The sequence below is a fragment of the Gekko japonicus genome, unplaced genomic scaffold (genome assembly GCF_001447785.1).
Source record: "Gekko japonicus isolate JY-2015 unplaced genomic scaffold, Gekko_japonicus_V1.1 scaffold4663, whole genome shotgun sequence".
In the NCBI taxonomy this organism is placed as follows: Eukaryota; Metazoa; Chordata; class Lepidosauria; order Squamata; family Gekkonidae; genus Gekko; species Gekko japonicus.
This window is the reverse complement of record NW_015173831.1, coordinates 45,046-51,521: the sequence shown is the minus strand read 5'-3', so window position 1 is coordinate 51,521 and position 6,476 is coordinate 45,046. Positions and strand designations below refer to the sequence as shown.

Genomic DNA, 6,476 nt, shown 5'->3' with positions numbered 1-6,476 from the left:
TTTCCCTAGCCTGGCTCACTTCCAGCATTGGGACAGTGGTAAGAAAAAATGCCAGCAGGGATGGTGGACAGGAAGATCAAGGGGTGTGTGTGTATTTCTTCTCATCTGCATGGACTTTTATTGTACAAATTAGCCCCCTTCTACATTTAAAATCTGTAAAGAGGCATTCCTAGTACTTACTGAAACCAAACTTCAGTACCTGCAACTGAATTGAATGTAGATTCTCCCTGTTACTCTTGCCTCCATGTTTCTTCTGCCTCTTGTAGACTCCTGTGTGTCAACCTTTAGATAAGTTCTTGGGGCACTGATTTTCTTTTTTGTTTTGTTTTGTTTTCTTTTTTTGTTTTTGTTTTCTGTTCTAGAAATATGCCACACATGTTGATGCTTCTGCATCAATAACAGCCATGTGAGAGTAACTCCTCCTTTACCATGTTGATTTTTTTCTCGTCTGACCTTTTTAGCTGCCAGCCATGTTTGGGTAAAGGGAAAAGCCTGTGAGACACTAGCTGTCAGGTGGTTGCTAGGATACACAAATATACTGATGATGTCAGTGCACTAAATTCCCATGAGTCATTGAAAATATTTTCCTATTACCCAGTGCATGGAAGTAGCAGGTATGGTATAGATGCTGCATATTCTGCTGGAAATATCAAGTTGTTGTTGTTTACATTAGTAGTACACAAACCCCAAGCTGTGGCTTCTTCCTCTAAGTATTTTACTTCTGCTGTTAGCTTTGGGAGATGAATGTAGAATATATAGTTGGGTGAACCTAAGGTGTTATTCCTGTATATCTTCATATGAGGATTTGAAGATGATTAGAGAGGCCTTTTAACTGTCAGCACTATTACTTCATTTGGGGAAGCTACTGAATGAAACATATAGCTGCTGGTGTTACACCAGGCCTAGGACTTGTCAAACTCGGGCCTCGTTTGCCATATGTTTCTATGCTTCGTCTATTCTTGAAACGTCTTTATCTCTCAAATCACTGCCAAGAGAGTGTTGTTGAGAGTGAGTTCCTTCAAGACCTGACAGGAGTGCTGTTTCCCTTGATATATTTTTAAGTCATGGATTTGCTCTGAAAACATACAGACAACTTCTACAGGGCTATATGCTGGGCATATCTCTCCTTTAGCAGTATTTGTCTGTGCAAAGAATCATTTGAGGCTCTATTTTTACTGCTGGTTTATAATTTTTATTGTTCTAGTGCTGTTGATTTATGTTTTGTGATTATCTGACTAATTGTAAACTGGCTTGATACAAAGGTTTAATTACAAAAAGAATACTGTAGTTGCATGGGAGTTAGCATGGTGGAGTGCTTAGACTGTGAGGCTATGGTTATCATTACAGAGGGTTAGCTGTGTACAGCAAAGTTAAATAGAAGTCCAGTGGCACCTTAAAGACTAACAAAACTTAATCCAGTACAAGCTTTCATGAGTCAGAGCTTGTTTTGCCAAATGGCAGTTTTTGGAGAGGTTTATGTTTAATTTTCAACTCTTTAAGGTCACTGAGTAACTTTGAGCCAGTCACTCATTCAGAGAGGCAGAACAAAAATGTAATGGATTGGACTGCAAAAAACCCTTAATTCTGATTTGATTTGCCTTTAGTACATGTGCTTCACATTAAGCAATTAAGTGCTAGTTGTCAAGTGGAATATTTAGGTGCCTCAGAGCTGTATCCACAGTACTTCCTTAAGTTATGTGGCGGTTTGTCTGATTGTCCCTAACTTTTAAAAAAGAAAGATGCTGTTAAAAGTTGCAATGAGAAACCTAAGAAGAGGAGTAGAAAAGGGGCTTCTGAGAATAGGGGGCTAACTCTTTCCTTGCTGGTAACTTATAATGTCAGACTTAGCACCAGGCTTCTTTTCTGAGGTGAGGGACATTTTATTTTATTTATTAATCTCATTTGTACCCTGTCTTCCCCGCAATGCAGGCTCAGGATGGCTAAATACAATTAAAACAACATAAAATCATCTAAAACTATTTGCTACAGCTAATACAATTCCATTATAGCTAATACAAATTCATAAAGTGCTGGTGATGAATACTTTGTTGTTCAAGATGGCTGACTTTCACAATATACTCTCAAAAGTCTAGGAGTCATTCTGCTCATGATCTTCCCGCGGCCTAGGCTAGGTGTCAAAACCAAGGGGCAGGGCTCTATAGTGGTGGCGGCTCCCTAGCTGAAAGCCTGGCAGAAGAGCTCCATCTTGCAGGCCCTGTGGAACTGTAAAAGATCCCACAGCTCCTCTAGGAGCTCATTCCACCAGGATGGGTCCACCACTGAGAAAGCCCTGGCCCTGGTGGTAGCAAGCCTGGCATCTTTGGGGCCTGGGAGGGTCAGTCAATTTTGAGACCCTGACTGTAGTGCTCTCTGGGGCATATATGGGGAAAGGCGGTCCCGCAGGTATGTTGGACCCTGGCCATATAGGGCTTTAAAGGTAAGAACCAGCTCCCTGAAGCGAATTTGGTATGCTATTGGCAGCCAGTGCGGTCTCCTCAGCACAGGCTGGATGTGCTCCCACCTGGGGAGACCCATCAGAAGCCTGGCTGCGGCAATCTGCACTAGCTGTAGCCTCTGAATCTGCGACAAGGGGAGCCCCATGTAGAAGAGAACGTTACAGTAGTCTAATCTCGAGGTGACCATCGCATGGATCACTGTTGCTAGGTCGGTGTGGTCAAGGAAGGGAGCCAACTGCCTAATCAGCCGAAGATGGTAAAAGGCCGACCTGGCAGTGGCTGCTACCTGGGCCTCCATTGTTAAGGAGGCATCCAGGAGCACTCCCAGATTCCTAACCTCCGGTGCTGGCACCAACAGCGCCCCATCGAAGGTCGGGAGTGGGATCCCTACCCCCGAACTTCCCTGACTCAAGCACAGGACCTCCGTCTTTGTAGGATTCAGTTTCAACTGACTCAGCCTAAGCAAACCAGCCACAGCTTGTAACGCCCAGTCCAGGTCTTCCAGTCTGGAGTCGGACTGGCTGCCCAACATCAGATAGAGCTGGGTGTCATCAGCGTACTGGTGACATCCCAGCCCATGCCTTTGGGCAATCTGGGCAAGGAGGCACATATAGATGTTAAATAACATTGGGAAAAGCATTGCCCCTTGAGGCACTCCGCAATCCAGTGGGTGCCTCTTGGACTGCTGTTCCCCTAGTGCCACCTTTTGTCTCTGACCTTGGAGAAAGGAAGCGAGCCATTGAAAGGCAAGCCCCTGGATTCCTATGTTGACGAGGCAGTGGACCAGTAACTGATGGTCAACCGTGTCGAACGCTGCTGACAGGTCCAACAATATCAGCACCGCCGATCTGCCTTGATCCAGATGCCTTTGAAGGTCATCTGTGAGGACAACCAGTGCTGTTTCCATCCTGTGACCAGGGCAAAAACCGGACTGGAAGGGGTCTAAAAGGGAAACGTCATCCAAAAAGCTCTGTAGCTGGATCACTACCGCCCTCTCTATTAATTTGCCCACATAGGGCAAATTGGAAACCGGCCGATAGTTGGCCAATTCAACTGGATCCAGAGATGGTTTTTTCAACCGAGGGCAGACTACTGCTTCCTTAAGCCCCCCAGGGAACTGTCCCTCAACGAGGGATTTGTTGATAATCTCCCGCAAGGTGCCTTGAAACCCGTCATGGCCAGCTTTGATTAGCCATGACAGGCACAGATCAAGGCAGCATGTGGTAGGACAAACAGTTAGGAACAGTTTGTCAACTTCCTCTAGGCTGAGTGGGTCAAAATGGTCCAGAACTAGAATTGAACACGTGCATGGAGTCTTGAGCTCACACACTGTATCAACTGTGGTGGGGAGGTTGCGGCGGAGCGACAAGACCTTATCTGCGAAATAGCTTGCAAATGCCTTACAGCCTATGTCCAATTCCCTAGCATTTGGTCTGCCCTATGACAGAGTGGTTATGGATCTAATTGTTCTAAATAATTGGGCTGGGCGTGATCTCATAGACGCAGTTGTGGCCGTGTAGTACTCTCTCTTCACGGCTTTGACTGCCATCTCATAGGATCTCATAAACATCCTATAAGATGCTCTTGTAACTTCATCTTGAGCACGGCTCCACCGTCTCTCTAGCCATCTCAGCCCTCGCTTCATAAGTAGCAACTCCTAGATAAACCAGGGAGCAAGCCTAGGGCAAGGGCGCAGGGGAGTGATCTCGTTGATGGCTGTGGAGAGCTGGTTATGCTCATCTACAAGCTCATCTAACGAGCTGCCAGGGGGCATCGGATCCCGCAGAGCCATCTGGAGCCGCACTGGGTCCATCTGGCTCTGTGGGAGAGCTAAAATTTATCCGCCCCCTTCCTTTAATATTCTGCCTGCTCCCACCGCTATACTTTCCCCTCCCCAGGAGCACGGGAATCCCTTGGTAATGTAGCTTTTTCCTGTTTAGGAGGGGCAATGGGATGGGGAGCTGGCTTTGAAATGAAAACACCAGCAGAAAAGAATTAACCACCCCCTGCGTTCATTCTTGGTTGAGGCCTCTGGTGACTTTCATTTAGAAAAAAATGTTGGGAGTTCTTTGTAAACGTGCAAGTTAGCCCTTGGTATAGATTTAGGGCACCTTCTCAAATGCAGAACTTTGTAATAAAAAAGGACTTCAGAGTTTTGTTCAGTAGGTGTGTAATTTGGAAATTATTGGAGCAACGGGGAGGGAGTGACTGACTGGCTTCTGATGGGAGGTAGTGGAGAGTCTGCAGTAGCTCTGAGGACATGTGAACTCTGACTGCCTAAACTTGCATCACTTATGAAACACATGCTTTCCTATTTATGTCTGGATCTATTTCACTTTTTCGAGGCAGCAACATACAGAGAGTAAGCTGATGAACTGAAACTTCCACAGGATTCAGGTCTATAGATGCTGATTACTTTTTCTGAGGACAGAGGCAAAGCAGATGTGTGCATTAGGCTGCATGCTGTCTTGTGAATTCAGAGTGGTTGCATTTTGATTTTTCTTGCAGATGGAATTTCTGTATGTTGGTTGATGAGCACTGTTGGAGAATAACAGTGTTTATGGGCTGACTTCTGCTAACTTCTAGATTTGTTTTATTCTGTACTAGGGTTGTAGCAGTGAAGACAATGGGTGCTAGCTTGGCCACCCGGCCACAGGGCCCCGGCCCCCTCGGCCACCTGAGCCCACGGCAGGCAAAGGGTCTCGGAAGTGCTCCCCACTGGCTACCCAAGGGGCTGGCAGGCCCAGGCGGGTGGCGTAGTTCCTCCCCCCTGCCAGAGGGCAGGTCTACCAATATAGTGGCATATTCCACTTAATTGGTAGACCTGCCCTCTGGAGAGCAGGTGTACCCGCCCCCTTCCACTATCTGGGTAGACCTGGCCTCTGGAGAACAGGTCTACCCATCCCATTCCACTGTGTTGGTAGACCTGCCCTCTGGAGAACAGGTGTACCCACCTCATTCCACTGTATTGGTAGGCCTGGCCTCTGGAGAGCAGGTCTACCCACCCCCTTCCACCATCTTGGTAGACCTGGCCTCTGGAGAACAGGTCTACCCACCTCATTCCACTGTATTGGTAGACCTGGCCTCTGGAGAGCAGGTCTACCCACCCCCTTCCACCATCTTGGTAGACCTGGCCTCTGGAGAACAGGTCTACCCACCTCATTCCACTGTATTGGTAGACCTGGCCTCTGGAGAACAGGCGTACCCTCCCCCATTCCACCATATTGGTAGATCTGGTCTCTGGAGAACTGTATTGGTAGACCTGGCCCCTGGAGGTCTACCCACCCTGTTCCACTATATTGGTATCCCTGGCCTCTGGAGAACAGCCCCCCCCCATTCCACTGTATTGGTAGACCTGGCCTCTGGATAACAGGTCTGCCCCCCCTTCCTATGGAGTGGGCAGACCTGTTCTCCAGAGGGCAGGTCAACCAAAATAGTGGAATGGGGTGGGTAGACCTGTTCTCCAGAGGGCAGGTCTACCAACATAGTGGAATAGGAAGAAGGCTCGTTGTAGAGGGAAGACCATGGGTGCCGGAAGCAAGGAAGGAAGGAAGGAAGGAGAGAGCGAACGAGACGAAGACAGAAAGAGGGAGCAAGGGAGGAAAAGAATGGAAAGAGATAGGGAGGGTGGGAGAAAGGAAGGAAAAGGGGGGAAGGTGGGGAGGGTAAGAATGCATAGAGATGTGGAAGAAGGAGGGGAGGGAGAGAAGGCAAAGAGACGGAGGAAGGAAGGAAGGAAAGTAGAGACAGAGGGAGGGAGGGATATACGGTAAAGGAAGGAAGGAAAAGAGGCAGAGAGAGTGGGGAAAGGCTGCGGGACCTCAGCAGGTGCGTCCCGAGCTGCCCGCAGCCGCTGCAGAGGGAAATGGCGGCCGGGGGGCGCAAGAAGTATGTCCCCAGTGGCCCACGGCGGTGGGCGAGCAGGGACGGGGGGGGAGAAGAAGGGGGCAGCGGCCAGCGCGCCACCTGGCCCTCGGGGAGGCGGTTGTGCGGCCTCAGAAGCCAGGCTGGGGGCGGTGG

At 48.5% G+C, this 6,476-nt stretch overlaps 1 protein-coding gene across 1 annotated transcript in view; it reads left to right on the top strand.

Annotated features, from left to right (window-relative positions):
- Positions 1 to 6,476, top strand: part of NDEL1 (nudE neurodevelopment protein 1 like 1) — a 49,015-nt gene that overhangs the window by 1,184 nt on the left and 41,355 nt on the right. The window lies entirely within an intron of this gene.